This window comes from Watersipora subatra, chromosome 5 (assembly GCF_963576615.1).
Source record: "Watersipora subatra chromosome 5, tzWatSuba1.1, whole genome shotgun sequence".
Classification (NCBI taxonomy): domain Eukaryota; kingdom Metazoa; phylum Bryozoa; class Gymnolaemata; order Cheilostomatida; family Watersiporidae; genus Watersipora; species Watersipora subatra.
In genome coordinates this window covers 51,431,297-51,446,614 of record NC_088712.1, presented here as the reverse complement: position 1 = coordinate 51,446,614, position 15,318 = coordinate 51,431,297, and the positions used below count along the sequence as shown (strand labels likewise).

General features: G+C 36.5%; 2 long non-coding RNA genes across 2 annotated transcripts; one reads left to right on the top strand and one right to left on the bottom strand.

Moving 5' to 3' along the window:
* Positions 1–251: 251 nt before the first annotated feature.
* LOC137396515 (uncharacterized) lies at positions 252–4,352 on the bottom strand. Its single transcript, XR_010978566.1, has 4 exons — positions 4,190–4,352; positions 3,046–3,206; positions 2,012–2,146; positions 252–602 (listed from the first exon to the last, which is right to left on the bottom strand). It is a non-coding gene; the product is annotated as an uncharacterized lncRNA (long non-coding RNA).
* Positions 4,353–4,635: 283 nt separating this feature from the next.
* On the top strand, positions 4,636–15,000 carry LOC137396822 (uncharacterized). Its single transcript, XR_010978621.1, has 4 exons — positions 4,636–4,805; positions 11,632–11,722; positions 14,259–14,401; positions 14,699–15,000. It is a non-coding gene; the product is annotated as an uncharacterized lncRNA (long non-coding RNA).
* Positions 15,001–15,318: the final 318 nt, after the last annotated feature.

The following is a 15,318-nucleotide window of genomic DNA, read 5'->3' as shown; positions in this document are numbered from 1 at the left end:
TGCGTACAATGTTACTATAATGTACTGAGCATAACCGTCGACAATATTATTTCCTTAAGCTATACAACATTCCACCAACATTACGTCTCCGAAGCAACCTAATTTTTCTATAATGTGCCATGCTTAACCTTCACACAACATCTTTTCTCAAGGCTGCCGGACATTCAACAAATATTGCACCTTAGATATATACGAAGACTTTTACTAGATTATTCTTAAAATAATCTTTGTGAGCATCTCAATAGTTAGGGCATGGTTCCGAAGCTGTATATTTTGGTACAAACAGTTGCATGATATAATAACAAAAAATAATATGAAACACAATAAAAATATAGCTATAAAATGACTAAACTCTATATATATTGCCATCATCAAAACATGGCAGAAAAATACCACAACCTTTACACCAGAATAAATTATATATCCATGATACACAGAGACAAACAAGCAAAGCTATGATCATATTTGTGAATAATGCTACAGTCCACCAAATGCATTACCACATTAGACTAAAGTTTTTCCAGCTCGTCCGTCCTTGGATTGTGGTGGCGAAGGCTGTTCTTTCATCCAACAATTCAGATTACAGTACAATCCTTTAAGCCCTAAAATGTGAAGAAGCATTTATATTAGCAGATGAGAACTGCTAAAAAGTACAGAATACAAACAAAGCAATATGAGTATAAACTAAATATGGCAACAACCTGTTAACAATGTAATTATGAACATTGAGGTTGATCTGCCACATCACAGTGTCACTTGCTAGATACATGAAATAGTACCAGCAATACTTTTCTTTTCACTATTTGTGGGCACTCTATAATAAGGTAATATTGTTCACTCATTCAAGTTTTTGGAATCGCGATTCCTCATAATAGGCACAGGTGGATACAAGAGTGCACAACCACCATATTTTCAAAATTATCCTAATCAGCTTTTTATTTAATGGCTTCATAAATGAGCTTCCTATAAGGCTGCAACTTCATATTGGCATATTATGAAAAATGCACAAGCATATCATATTTAGGGTTGCGCTAATAGTAAGTTTCTTCAGAAGCAACTAATGTCCTAGTCACATTGTTCTTATGCTGAATTATCATTTTAATAATTTGAAATTTAAAAAAGAGTTGTTGTAGAATAGCAATGCAGTAAATTAATTAGTAAATCTCATGTAGCAAAAACACGAACTTGGACATATCCATTAAAAAATAATAACAAACTGTAAGCTAACAACTCCGCATTAGTCGAGTTATTCACTTGGAGTAAACCTTTCTGATGAGACGCTATATGTGCAAACAGCTATATACACAGGTAAATGAGAAGCACTGCTAATGCTATTGCAGATTGTTCCAAAGCTTTAAGAAACGCCGTGCAGATATTTAATGAAAAATTAAACGATAAGATTTTGTAAGTTTTAGTTGATCTAGAAGTATGCGAGCAGCCTGCCTTTTCAATTTCCTTTATAAGCTTGTTTGAATTAGCGCGTACACTCTTTTAAAAAGACATAGTCAATCGGCTATTGTTGCCTCTTACATATTGTCAAATTCTTCAATCATACCTATCTTATATCACAATCAAATAGCTGAAAATCATGTCATAAAAAGAGAAAAAGAAATTACATCGCACTACTAGCTCTAAGTTGACATTTTGGTAAAAGGCAGCACGATTCTCAACCTAACATGCTTATCACAAGTTATACATAATCTAACACAATGCAAACTTTCAAGAGTTGCTTTCTTAATTATCTACACGTGCACACAACTCTTAGATTTCCATATTTTCTCTGCTTAAAATTCTGATGTGCTAGGTAGTTAGTGTTGAAATGTGCTTCCAATCTGCCAAAAAAATCTACGTTTTGTACTACAGCATTTCTAAATTTGAAACTAATTTTTCCAACTTTCAATAACAAAAATCACAGTTAAAGGGAGAGTAACTATAGATCTATCGTAAATTCAAGAGTACAAGTCGAGATCTGAAGTTTGGTTCGAAAATCCTGGTTTTGACATGTACATACCGTGACCTCTTCCATGGCCCAAATCTTTTATTCGCTAATAGTTCAATCGGGATCAGAGGCGGGCAATGCGTAGCTGAAGAAATGGCATTCAAAACACCATCAGTAAGGACGCCTTTTTTGGCGCCGTCGGGAATACTACAATTAACAAAAGCCTGAGAGTAGCATGTTATAGTGAAGATCACAGAGAACAAAAAACAAGCACTTAACCAACGTACTGGTTCACCTCAATACAATAACAAAACCGCTACCTCGGATAATAGGTATTCAACAGTGTAGCAATGCCGCAAGACAGATTTCTGTCAGAAATCGTGATTCATGTACAAGAAAAAGGTGTGAATGCCCAATAGTGGATGTGTCAAATGGATTACTGAAGTGTGGCTTTGTAGGCAGATACTACAAAAACCAACATCAAATTCAAAACATATCACGTAATTCCAGAAGAGAATCCTAGTGATGACATTTCGAATGGTGAATAATGGGGACCTGGTGTTCCAATCAGCTCACATTGAGTAGGATTACTGGTATTGCACTATTTTATAAATAAATTCCTATATGTGATATCATGTAATTTTGATTCGCAACGGTTTTTTGAAGTTGAATTTTACTAGAAATCGTGCCATGAATTACATTACCGTCGTATTTTTGTGCAGACACCGCAGCAATACTATTTAAATTCATGAAAGAAACGAAGTCACTGTTGGAATTCAAACACAAATGCTCTATGGTAACATCTTCCAGCGCAGCGAGCTGGAAGCTTGTAGGTGTAGCATAAATACACACTGGTCAGTGCGCAAGGCGACATTGCAGTAGAAGGACTGGTCTTATGTACTGAATATTATATGGTATGTTTATCGAATTTGATATGGTTGTCACGACGTTAAGGGCTTAGGGCACAAATAAACAAACTTTCCATGTAGCTGAATTAAAGCATATTGATAACATATTAGTAAGCCTACAACATGTATAATAAAAACACAGACATGGAAAATTTGCAATAGTGATGGAAAAATGCAAGAAATATGTCTAGATCTCACCTGTCCCACAGTTATTGATACCGATTCAATTGGTTATGGAGAATTTACTGTTGAGCCGAACCGGTGTATGGTTGGCAAATTGACCATAGTAGTGGTGATTGACTAGATAGCGATTAGACGATTAGTTGCAAGAATAATGGCCAGATCTTGTGAGATTCATTCTAAAAAATCGCAAACAAACTACATTAGAGATCTTGCAAACAGCAAATCGATAAACTATCTATATGGTAAGAATCTAATGGTTATGGACTTGGACTGAGATTGAACCGATAACCTTGTAGTTGCAAACCCTAAATCTGGCCACTAAAAACTGCTGGTTGGTCACTACTAATATTGCTCAACATTTTCCAACTGAATAACAAGTTTAGTAGCTCAGTGACTAACAAACATGTCTTTACTCATTTGATATATGCGTATAGATCTTCATCTTTATGAAATTTTGGAGACAAAAATAATGGCAAAGAAAGATCTCTTCAAATTAAGTTTAGGAAATGGCGTTCAAACTTGTATCAGAGTTTGTCACATCAGAGTTGTCTTCTCTATTTTATGGCAGTCAAAAACTATTAATGATTCACCATTACTCCGTTTGTACACAACACACAGTCACTCGCAATGATATTTATTATCAACAATGCCTCTGAAGTAGGTAATGAAATAAAAAGATAATGCTACTACTCAGTAACATGCTTTACACATTTTTCTACGCATATATGGCTTCAAAGCCATTTCAATTCTATTAGCAAAAGCTCGCTCAACCAGCAAAAGTGTTTTTATCAGTTATTAAGACATTCGATAACATCGCTGTGATACGTGAAAAAAATCATTTTAAAAGTTGTACTTTTTTTAAAGCACAGAGGTACAGTTAAAGAACGAAAGCAATATGTAACCCTTTTAGTGCCATAGGCCTACTCTTTTTAATGAATTCCTGTTTACAGAAGCGTGACATTTTAAAGACAAATTATATCCATTCTATGACTCGCAAATGCTTTTCAAGCTGTTTTCCAACGTCAAACGCATCCAAGAACGATAATCCATTGCAGTTTACCACCATGGAGTGCAATTATTTATAAACACAGTCTTTAACACTCGGTTTTATTTACGGAGAAAAACTTGAATTTGTACCAATGCAAAAAACTTTACTCACCTGCAATAACGATCACAAAGAGCGTCAATATCATTTATTACTATATTGTGAATTTTATTGCAAGTATTGCAGATGAGTTAAGCATCGTTAAATCATTAATTGAACTACAACAACCGGAAAAATAAATCAGTATGGCGGATATTTCCTCCTCCTAGTTTTGCCTTGTCCGATATTTTCAGGCATAATACGATGTAAATGCATACCTTCGAAATCTTTCGAAGGAGTACGATGCGGATTTTTAGCTTTCCCACGCATCGAACTTCATAAATTCAGAAAAGTTATAACTGAATTCTATGTATATGCCCACAAACAATCTCGGTTGATATTTTGGTTCATTATACAGTAATACAAAAAAGCGTTTAATCTCTTTGTAAAGATTTAATAGACGTAAACTGACAAAACGTCGTAAAACCACGGTTATGGAAGAGCAAGCGAGTCATACTTAACGCCGAATACCTGTTGGAGATTCCGACAAGTTGGTGATTTTTTCTGAAACTACCGATGTGATTACCGCTGCCTATACTCATGATGTTGTGTTAAAACTGCTAAAAGAGTTCTGAATAAATATCGCCGAGTGATTTATTCACTACTAATGGACGTGATTTGACGCTATTTGGTAAGAAACCTCAAATTGTTGATCAGTTACAAAACTGCCTTACACAAAGCCACTGCACACTCGCAGACCTGCGAAAATGGTGCCCGAAGGGTTGAAATCAACTTGATATCGAATAATGAATACCATATTTGCCTTGTGGTGACCGATTTAACTCATGCACTACTATAAGCCCCTCTGTGGGGCTTACAGACAATTTAAATCAGACGGAAGCCCCTCACTGGAGCTTTTTTATATTATGTGGTTTGGTTCTCTTTTTGTAGCTACAAGTGAATGGATTCAAATTTTCTTGGTTCAAATGCTTAGTATGGAGACTATTGTAGTGTGTGCTCATGTGAAACTGACAGTAAAGGATTCTTATAAGTATTATATATATAGCATTTGAATTCATTTCATGTGAAACGTTAACTGCGGATGATTCCCAACATCTATAAGCACAAAAGCTCTGAAACGCGCTCGTAGAGAGCATACGAATTTCATCGCATCTGACGAAGACTTGCCTTGTTTGGCCTGACCCATTTTGTGAGCAGCTGTTTGAATGGCTTTTGTTGACACAAATTAATTATGTTCAACCTAAAATGAATTACGTAGTGAATAAGTTGAAGACTCTTTTATGAGAAAGAGATTTTGAGGTGATTTTTTTGTGAGCAGTACATCATGTTTATGTTACAAAACTATTTATTGTACTGACTGAAAAGAAAAACGAAGTTGCAAGTTGTCAGTCAAGACTCAATAATCATTTTTTATTTACAGCATGAAACTTTGTTGAGTCCAAAAATAATCCGTCAGACAACAAGCAAAGCAACCTTTTCACTTCTAACATTCCTTGCAAAAAACATAATTTTCAGTGATTTGTCTGCTAATATGTTACACAATTCTAAGAAAATTTATCTTTGCCAAAATTATTTAAGCATTGCCAAGTGGAAGTAACTTTATGCGGATCCATGGTCTATTCTAGCAAATACATGTAGACTAATTATTATGACATGACCATGTAGTAACTGTAATTTTTAATTTCTGTAATTTATCTAATTGTAATTTTTACAATTTGATATAAATGAGATAATCTCTCTTCGAGTTAAATTCAACAACAAGATTGCATAAAGGTTTGGAAATTTTTTTGAAGGTGCATCCCCCTTTTTCTTATTTTGTAAAGAGCAAATCTGACAATACAACAATCATTTCAACGGGTATGTGAACTGACTGTTTGATATAGCCGCGTAATTGCCTTTAAGCTGTATAAATCATCTATGTGAGAATTTTCTGCAAGTTGACAGGCTCGGTTACGATGGTTGTTTCTTGTGTCATTACTGACCAATGCCCCAGATGGGCGCAAACTATTTTGTAATTGCAAAAGGAAGATTTGTTTAGTAAATTGACAATGTCATATAAGCAAGCTAATAACAATAACTGAACACTTCATTGTTTTGTTAATTATTTGTAATATCTACTGTGACAAGCAACAACAAAAACTGAGCCAAAGGTTTCAAAAGAACAGTGAATATCACACTGTATTATTTAACACTGTTTACGAAAACCTACAATAGGTGTTCTCGTCATTTCATGAACAGAAAATAAGATTGTTATATATGACCTATTGTTAAAGGTTGACTTGCAACAAAATTCACATTACAGTTATTTGATATCAAAAGATTCACCGTGTCTTATTCTGTTGTGTTGTAGGTGCAAATTATATGGGAATGTGATTAAAAGCTTTTAAAAGCTATAAAAACCAACAGTTAATCGCAGCCACATGAGACCGCCGTAGTTTGAATTCTCTTTCCAAAGCGGCTCAAATGGGACGTAGTTGTTACAGGATGGTTTCTGTTTACACTTTCATGCAACCTCATTCGTCGAAATATTTTCACAAATATATTTCACACGTTCAATAAAACCAGGTCTATTGTTCTTACGCGTCTATTTTATCGTCATTGTAATGCAGTCACTTTTAGCTCTGATATATTATAACTTACTGTAAAAGGTCGTTAAACTTTCTATCCTTAGTTCGAAGGCGTACATATCATTGTCTGATAATCATGACGAGCCTGTTGGTCACATGTGATATTCGAAAATTGCTGCAAAAATTATTTGCGAAGTATTGGGTCACATGATCAGATTACGACTTGACGATTAGATCAAGCCAAAACAAAATTGAAAATAGCGCGCATCTATATTTGATATGGGGTCTTCGGTAAAACCCGAAGTGTTTGTCATAAACTAGTGCTACGATAAGTTTTATATGGAGCTTTTTATTGGCCTTTCAATTCACATGAGAACATCACGTAACAAGACAATAACCAAACTGTCAGAACTACGTCAGAGAAATAAACAGATTCCAATTTACGGCGGCTTTTCGTTTTTGAGCTTTCAAGAGCTTGTAATCACAATTCCACATATTTGGCACCTACAACACAACAATGTAAGACATGGTGAATCTTTTGATACCAAATAACTGTAATGTGAATTTTGTCGCAAGTCAACCATTAAGACTAAAACTAAAGCTTTGGAGGCTAAGCTGCTTTTCATCAACAACAAAAACTTCAGCTTTTTAAAATTCACTCTCAGAGTCGTAGAGCTCACATGTGTGCTATACGGCTCTGTTCACGTCTACACATACTGTTGCAACAATAAAGCTATCTCTCCTTGGAGCAGACAATTCCACTTCTCCGGTAACTTTTAACTACTAAACAGCTATGGCATTCGTTAAAAAGTATTAGTCAGCCCAGCTTATAGCTCTATGGTGACAGTTTTGTCTTATTAATAGAAACGCACATGCAATAGATTGAAGGGGAGTCTATGGGTGATCGATCCGCATGATGCCACACTATCACAGTATTATCCAAGAATTGTATTTCAATGGGATTATCGCTCAACTGAGCAGTTACCGGTGTATCTTAGACTCGCAGCTTACAAATTTCTTACTCATCAATACTCTTTAAGGGTGGTCAGTGGTCACGTGAGAGCCGAAACGAACTAAACGACACAAAACAACGTCGCTGTCAGTTGTAAACTGTTCAGCCGAAGACATTTCTGGCTAAAACGAACCATTTCGATCCTGCTCGAAATTTTGTGGTCGAACCCTTGCGTTTATTGGCTGGTTAAAATTCTACCGAGCACTCGTCACATTTCTATTTACGTGCGTGTGAGCAAAGGTAAATAGAAATGGGACGATCTTTTTATTTGGTTAAATAAACAACATCAAACAATTTATGACAAGGCTCTCCTGGACTTGTGATTGTGTTGCATGAATGTAAGATGTTGTGCTTGAGTTTTGCATAAATGTTAAAGAATGGTTGTGGTTTTATTTCCTGTAGAATATAAGTAATGTGTCATACTCATCCTGATGAATAATCGTTGCCTGTTTTATTTATGTAAAACCACAGTACTATGATGAAGACTGTTTTTGTTTGTTATGTACTCAGCATAGAAAAACATTCATATATTAACAAAAAGTATAATTTTGTTGATGGAAGGTTTGGCAAAATTTTTCTATCGAGTGATTTATTCTGAGCAGCTGAACGATCTTCTGATAAGTCTGCTGTGTAATAATAATTAATAATTGTTCCTCAAAGTTTTTTGTTTACAATAGAAATATTTAGTTTAAATACATAAAAACTACCAATGAAACAGTGTCCTGTCTCCATGCGTATGGTATCTAGGAGGCGAACTGACTTCGGATGCCATGTGACATGTGGCTTAGCCGACCCAAAGTAAACTAACCTCCAAACCTAAGTCAGTTCGGTCATCGCGTGACCACGGCTTTAGCGTGTCACCTTTGCAACATTACTAAAAGGCTGTGTTTCAAGTAAGCGAATCTATTACTGGTGCACCTTCCATTACATCACGTGGTCCATACATGCATACATAGCTGAGAGGTTCTATAGAGGTCTGAAGGGCTATACAATATTACATAGCTTTTTGCAGAGGTCTCTCCAAAGTCGTTCTGTTATTGAAGATGTCATTGGCAGCTGACCAAAATTAAAGTAAAACAACCATGATAGTTAGTGTAATTAATATAATTATTCAATAAGTTAAAGCAATGGTAAAATAAATTGTGGCAATATGTTACAATGCAATACTGTTAGCAGCGGATGACATTCAATCTATATATAAATGTGAGCGTTTGTCGGTCAGTCCAGTTGTATATGGATAGTTTTAGTAATAAAAAATTCGCTTCGCAGAGGATTTAAACTTGCGAAGATTGTAATCGCAAGTTTGCAAACACGCATAACTAACCACAAGATTGTGATTTTCGGCCATCTTTTTTTCAGTATCCGTATTGCGATTGTAGGTTACTAACTAAATGTATATGTATTTTTACTATTAACTAATATCACCATTTGTTTCATTTTTATAAAGTCATTTTAAAATCCATTACCTCTCTTTTAATGTGACGTTTCAATTTCAGATGTCCTGCTACACTCATATTTTCGGTTTCTTATAAAGCAATCGCTAAATCTACAAAGAACCGTGGTGCGCTTCATTGCTATACATTTGTACTGGTATCGTCCATAAAAACTTTTTCAATAGTTTTTCAAAGTAGCTTCTGCTGCAGCAGTAACCTTTGTATACACACGTTTCTACATGTATATAGTCACTGTTATTAATAATTCAGCCTAGTCATGATTTTTATTTTATTTTTTCAATTAAATTGTGCAAGTGCTCTAGAATATCGAATATCAGAATAGGATGAGGTTAAGCACTTTACAAAGAATCACAGCCATCTTTGGTACTAAAAATGATCAGTGCTTGTCCAATTACTACATGAATTATGATGTTATACTTATTTCTTTGGCAATTAGGCTTATTTGTGCTGTTTGTCCGAGGTTGGAAGGAGCAGAAAAGCCTCTGACCTCTTGTATAGAACGCACTAGAGTTTGCGCAAGCAGAGTGCCTCAATAGTTTAATAACCTAACCAGTATGGACAATCATTTGTGCCGCTTTGGTTGTCCACTAGTTTATTGAATGATTCATAAGCAGTTTGTTTGTGTGTGTGTATGTGTGCTCTGGTCACTCGCCTGTTCCCATACACGTCACAAAGTACTGGCGACAGCACCGCATGCTATTAGCGGTGAAATGGGAACCTATGCGCCGGGTACAGCCAAGGACCGCCGATAGTTGCAGACGGCCTCGCAATAGTTTAGGGCTGTTCAAATGTCGCAAAAGGCCGCAGGCAAAACCTTCATGTAATGCTCGTACAGGTGAAGGTCACCATTATAGAAACGGCATGGCGAGCGAACATTTTATGTGATTCCTCGATTATGTTTAGCGATGTAGCTTATATGTGAACATATGCCACCGAGCCTAGTGCCGCAAGGGTTTTGCTGCGCAAGTTACCGCCAGAGTTTCGCAATCGATATGTGAACCAGGCTTTAGTATTAAGCTGCGTTCAGATCAGCCATTGTGCAGAGGCCAAGTTTGATCTGAGAGTGGGTGATTTTGTTCGTTTTTTATTTGCAGGGTCAGATAACTTTAGCTGATATATTTTAGTGAGTCACTCCTTGAATTTTGCTGACTGTTTCCTACAATGTTTTTAGTGAACTTTTTTAGCAAGCTGCCCGATTATTTTGCACTGCTCATCGCTAATAATGGATAACCATAAGGAGGACGATCTTTTGCTAACATAATGTGCTTCAACTATTATAATAACAGCAGTTTTCCGGGTTGCTGTTACTCATGAGTGAAGCTATGACAATAGCATACACAGGTGTGAAGACAAATATGGTGTTCATATTAAAGCCTGGTTTTCATATGACAGCACAAGGCCGCGACGTCCTGCGTGCGTAGGCCAGCTGTGATATGGAAACTTCAACACACGACGATAGCGCGACGTGCGTACGCTAATCGCAAGGATCCAACAGAATGGGTCCTTGCGATGGGTGCGCACGACTATGTATCCCACAATACACCGCTAGACCTTGTCAACCCATCCCATAATTCAAACGGAGGGCTGTTTTCCGAAGAAATCCGTCTCTCCTACGAAAAAGTAAGGAAGTTATCCACTCTGTCCAATGCAAGCGTGGTGCCTACGCGCGATATGGAAACACCGCATTGCGGCCCATGAAATGCATTGTGCACGATCACTGGGCTGCGCACGATCATTGTGCTGTCATATGGAAACCAGGCTTTAATGACACTATGGCTCATGGTAAAAAAGATGTCATTGGCTACTCAAATAGAATATCGGCTTTGAAAAAAATTTTTCTCTTTGGACTATATCGGTATCAGGCTTGTTTGCGCTGTTCACACGATACGATTCTCGGTCAGTAGAAAAATTGGTCAGAGAATTGACCCAAAATCGGCTGCTGTGACCGCAGCTTTAGTCTGTTAGATTTAGCTTTCTGCTTTTAGGAGGAAACTTATGTTATGCAAAAGCTATTATAACGAATATTGTTGGTTGGTCACATCGTGTATCTGCTCTAGTAGGGCAGTGGTGTCAGGTTTAATGCTTATTAGTTTGTTGTAGGGGCCTAATAGAAACTGATGTTTTTTTTTCTTCTCTAGAGGGTATTCTCAGTAGAAGCATATATCTGACTTTCGTTCATTTTTGGCAATTGTTTCCAGTTCTAATTTATTGCAGCTTCAGTGGTAGTGTCTGCCTTTGAATTTTGAGCTAATATAATCGTGCATTGTGGTGCCATTTTGTGAAGCGACCAGCATTTGTAATCTTTAGTTACACACCCCATGAATACCTGTCATTGTGAAACAAAGGAACTCATCATGTTATTCAACTTCTATATTAGTATTTATGCATCCTGTCTTAAGAGTATTATACACATCTTACATAACCACTCATCCCCTTTTATTTAACCATTTCTGATGTGATTAGGAAACAGCTTTCTGGACTCTTGCTAGCTAGCCTGGGCATGGCTCTCGTGGTGGATATGGAGAGAGAGCCTGGGACACATAGCGAAAAAAAGGTAATATAACTTCTGCAAAACGAGCGACATATGTTACATATGACGCTCAGACTGATACTAATGGAAGCGTGTCGTTAGATTCGTATCTCACGATGTATTAGATGTGGCGCGTTTAAAAGCCTATTGTCACGGTAACGTGACTTGATCTAGTAAAAAGCGCTATTTTTTTGATAGGCTGGGTGGTTACGAAATACCTCGTTTGGTAATAAAACGATGGGAACCATAGGCTACTATTCTCTTGCGTTTTCACGTTAGCAGTTTCATTTCCTATACTGATAAAAATGGAGCCATTCAAAAATTACTATCAAAGCTAGGCATAGTCACACTGAGACCAGAACAGTCTCAAGCTTTACAACATATTATCGCAGGTTTTGACCAATTTGTAGTTCTTCCTACTGGCTTCGGAAAGAGTATTTGCTTTCAGATGGCACCGTTTTGCAGTGGTAGGTCCGAGTTGTTCATAATAACTGTCGCGAGTAATAATACTCGTGAGTAAAATAAAACTGAGATTACTTTTTACCAGATAAACTTTTCTTTATTAGCAGCGTGCAATTCATTTTTGTTGTTCTATTGCTATTCGTTTGCTATGTTTGTATTGTTATTGTGAATTTTTTTTATTCAATTGATTCAAATTTTTATTATAATTAAATCAAAACAATGAATTGAACATATGAAATAATAAAACTGTCGTTATTGATTTATTATGCATCCAACATTTCATACTTACTAACCAGCGTTTGTTTGCTGCCAATTCAGATTGAAAATAATAGATAATACTCGCGTAGATCATAAATAAGACCGTCACATGATACTCCTTCGGAAATAATGATTGTGATATTAGCGACTTCAGAAGTCGGCTTTTAGAGTTGTCTTCCCCGCGTGTTGCGATGTGTCCCAGGCTCTCTCTCCCAATCCCCACGAGAGCCATGCCCAGGCTACTTGCTAGTCTGGCACGCAGATTTATTATTCCAACTTCCTAGCACCTGCTATTTTACTGCTTAGCATAAATGTTATCTGCTTACTTGTACTTACTCGCTTACTGCCTAGGAAGCTTTGCAGCGCCCAATCGTCTGTGATCTACGGATGTGACGATTGCCTGACTGATTAGGCAAACATATATAAGCCTGTGTAGATCAGAAACAATTCGAACTCCATATTTTACTCACGCTCTATGTATCACTCTGCTCTTGTATCACTCTTTATATTTTTAGACTTGCGCAATGAGCATCGGCCATTGACTTGATTAGCCTTCATATATTTTATGTTTTTGCAATTGAAAGTTTGAATTTTTAATAAATATATTCTGTTTTAAAGTTTTTTAACTAAAACAAACCAGTCTAATTCTTGACATTAAATCTACACCTAAAATACAGTCCTTTATAAATTCGCAAATCATACACCAACTACTTGAACCACCAATCCAGCACTTATAGTTAATAATCCTTTAAACAGAGGGTCATTACAATTTCTATGTCATCAGTCAACTATTCAATTGACAAGTTCATTACTAAAGCAGCATGTTTGTGGTGGTTGTAGATAGTAGTTTGTGATTTTGCTGCCAGCAACTTTCTAACAGCAAATTGTTTCCAGCAAAACTGTTGAAAATCTGAGTGTATTGATTTTAACTATATACATTGTATAATAACCGCAAGTACATCACTAACTTCCATACTATACTCCACACAAGTTGCTTGTAAAACTGTTTATCTCATTACGGAATATTGTAAGAAGGCAGATCTCTTCATGAGTGTTTCTATTGTATTCTCAAAAATCTGGTTAATCATTGATTGGCTTGGTTTGCTGAGCATTAGTATCTTTGTCAGACTTATTATTGTTGGCATAGGCCTGAAATCCTCAATTGCTTTATTTGTTTTCTCTATAAAACATGTTATAATGGAACTCTATACATAACAACCCAAAGGTAGACAAATGTATTTTATTTTATAATTTTAAAAGTATAGCACTATGATTCTTCGTCTTAACTTATTAGTATGCTGGACTTGGTAGATGGCATCGAAATCTGCAAGCAAACACATTAACAATCAAATATATTACAGAATAGGAGAATGTGTTCTAAAAATGGTAACTACCCTTGTTGCTAAGCTCGCACCTATTTTTGGATCAGCTTTAAAATGGCTTTTTTGCTAGAAAAACAGCAATACTGTTTCTAGTGCTTTTTGATTCAACTTAACTACCCCATGTTTATTACATTTACTGTGACTAGCATGCTCACTTATCACCACTTGCGACTCTACTACATGCCATTCAGTCACCTAAATGCTGAGTATTATTTAATGTCATACGGCAACCAGCTTTATAGATGCAAAGCTTTTATGTGAATTTAATAATATTTTTAAAATTAATTGCTATTAAATCTAAGTGGTAGGTACAATGGCTGGTTTGGAAACTTTGGATAAATTTTGGCACAGTATTCCGATGTCACTCATGAAAAGATCCTGAGACCTACCGAAATTTATTAAAAATAGCATTCTTTGCAATTGTGTTATGCAATTAAAACTTGATTTTAATGACACAGATGGCTCCTGCCCCTACTTCTCTCATCTAAACCAAGAAAGAGTCATGTAGAAGGTGACGATGACTTCCATGATGATTTGGAATCAAGCGAACAGCTGGAAATCGAACTGTCAAGGTCTGGCTCGAACATAGTGGAGTGCATCGGTAGGTAAATATGACCAATATATCCAGGTTTTCTACAAAACAAAATATCTGGCACACATTGCAGCCTTGCTGCATATGCTAAACTGCATGGCTGCTCATATTGTGGTGCATAATTTGGGTATATAAATGTATTTTGGTATTAGCTACTTTCACTTATTGTTAGTGTATAAAGCAGATATACAGAAAGCAGAGTGGCTTGAAATAATACTGCAGCAGATCAGTGAAATGTAGGTAAATTTATTTTATGGTTGATACATATGCTTTTTATAATAATATTAGCATATGGTATTTATTTAGCAGGTTATGAGGTACAGAGCTTAAAACTCAACTGCAATGACTGCACCAGCTTTATAGCCTCCTGTCCAGGTTTACGCATCAGGGGATGATGCGATACTAATCAGTGTAAAAGATAGAGGTGGTATGTTTCCACCTCATCCTGTCATCACAAAGATATGTCTAGGCTCAGAACTGAGCATACGGCAGGGTGTCGACTTACAAGGAATCACTGCAGACATACACAAGCTGGTGGTCACTAAAACTCTTTCATCGGTTTTACAAAGCAATTTGCATCAGGGATTTCCATGCTCGTTCCACTGCACAGCGCAACGCTAGTTAAAATATCACCTCCAGATATTTCAGGATTATAATTCATCAGGAGGCTACAAAGGTAGCAGCTAACAAGGGAATCTCAGATCATGGCTCAGCCGACTGGTCGTCTTTAGTCATGTGTAGCCTTTCACAGTATGTCTAGAAAAGTGTACCATTTGTCGCTTGTTTTCTACGAGTTTGCTGATGCTGTTTGCATAACACCCAAGACCCAACATTTATATTCATGGCAGACTGCAATCAGCGTACGATGTACCAGTGTGTATGCATTTGAAATCAGTTTGTACACCTAGCTATCTGACATGTTAGCC